Here is a 2392-nt window from a genome sequence, read left to right on the forward strand (position 1 = left end):
GTACGTGTATGAATGTATGTGTATGTGTGTGTGTACGTGTGTACGTGTGTGTACGTGTATGAATGTGTGTGTGCGTGTGTATGTGTGTGTGTGTGCGTACGTGTATGAATGTGTATGTGTGTGTGTGTACGTGTGTACGTACGTGTATGAATGTGTGTATGTGTGTGTGTGTGTGCGTACGTGTATGAATGTGTGTATGTGTGTGTGTGTACGTGTGTACGTACGTGTATGAATGTGTGTATGTGTGTACGTGTGTACGTACGTGTATGAATGTGTGAATGTGTGTGTGTGTACGTGTGTACGTACGTGTATGAATGTGTGTATGTGTGTGTGTGTACGTGTGTACGTACGTGTATGAATGTGTGTATGTGTGTGTGTGTACGTGTGTGCGTACGTGTATGAATGTGTGTATGTGTGTGTGTGTATGTGTGTGTGTGTACGTGTGTACGTACGTGTATGAATGTGTGTATGTGTGTGTGTGTACGTGTGTACGTACGTGTATGAATGTGTGTATGTGTGTGTGTGTACGTGTGTACGTACGTGTATGAATGTGTGAATGTGTGTGTGTGTACGTGTGTACGTACGTGTATGAATGTGTGTATGTGTGTGTGTGTACGTGTGTACGTACGTGTATGAACCCCGAGTACTTCTTGTCGATCTCCACCAGCTGCTGGTCGGCTTTGTTGCGGGTCGCGGGCTCGGGGTCGGTACCCATGGCGATCAGATACGGCACGCACTGTGGTGGTACACACACACAAAGTGTGATACACACACAGTGTGATACACACGCACACACGGTGATACACACACACAGTGTGATACACACACACACACGGTGATACACACACACAGTGTGATACACACACACACACGGTGATACACACACGCACTGTGGTACACACACACACAGTGTGATACACACACAGTGACACACACACAGTGTGATACACACGCACACACGGTGATACACACACACAGTGTGATACACACACACACAGTGAGACACGCACTGTGGTACACACACACAGTGTGATACACACGCACACACGGTGATACGCACACACAGTGTGATACACACACACACAGTGAGACACGCACTGTGGTACACACACACAGTGTGATACACACGCACACACGGTGATACACACACACAGTGTGATACACACACAGTGACACACACACACACGGTGATACGCACACACAGTGTGATACACACACACACACAGTGACACACACACAGTGTGATACACACGCACACACGGTGACACGCACACACACAGTGACACACAGTGTGATACACACACACACACACAGTGTGATACACACACACACAGTGTGATACACACACACACACAGTGTGATACACACACACACACACACAGTGTGATACACACACACACACACACAGTGTGATACACACACACACACACACAGTGTGATACACACACACACAGTGTGATACACACACACACACACAGTGTGATACACACACACACACACAGTGTGATACACACACACACACACACAGTGTGATACACACACACACAGTGTGATACACACACACACACACAGTGTGATACACACACACACACACAGTGTGATACACACACACACACACACAGTGTGATACACACACACACACACACAGTGTGATACACACACACACAGTGTGATACACACACACACACACACAGTGTGATACACACACACACACACACAGTGTGATACACACACACACACACACAGTGTGATACACACACACACACACACAGTGTGATACACACACACACACACAGTGTGACACACACACACACACAGTGTGATACACACACACACACACAGTGTGATACACACACACACACACACAGCGTGATACACACACACACACACACAGTGTGATACACACACACACACACACAGCGTGATACACACACACACACACACAGTGTGATACACACACACACACACACAGTGTGATACACACACACACACACAGCGTGATACACACACACACACACAGTGTGATACACACACACACACACACAGTGTGATACACACACACACACACAGTGTGATACACACACACACAGTGTGACACACACACACACACACACAGTGTGATACACACACACACACAGTGTGATACACACACACACACACAGTGTGATACACACACACACACACAGTGTGATACACACACACACAGTGTGATACACACACACACAGTGTGATACACACACACACACACACAGTGTGATACACACACACACACACAGTGTGATACACACACACACACACAGTGTGATATACACACACACACACAGTGTGACACACACACACACAGTGTGATACACACACACACATACAGTGTGATACACACACACACACACAG

The 2392-nt window shown here is 47.0% G+C and overlaps 1 pseudogene across 1 annotated transcript in view; it reads right to left on the reverse strand.

Moving 5' to 3' along the window:
* Positions 1-628: 628 nt before the first annotated feature.
* LOC144955590 (nipped-B-like protein A pseudogene) overlaps positions 629-2392 on the reverse strand; it is a 12143-nt pseudogene continuing 10379 nt past the window's right edge. Inside the window, exon 3 of the transcript XR_013641727.1 lies at positions 629-736. The product of XR_013641727.1 is annotated as a nipped-B-like protein A pseudogene (transcript). The remainder of the gene's footprint in view (positions 737-2392) is intronic.

Source organism: Lampetra fluviatilis, unplaced genomic scaffold (assembly GCF_964198595.1).
Source record: "Lampetra fluviatilis unplaced genomic scaffold, kcLamFluv1.1 SCAFFOLD_1454, whole genome shotgun sequence".
In the NCBI taxonomy this organism is placed as follows: domain Eukaryota; kingdom Metazoa; phylum Chordata; class Hyperoartia; order Petromyzontiformes; family Petromyzontidae; genus Lampetra; species Lampetra fluviatilis.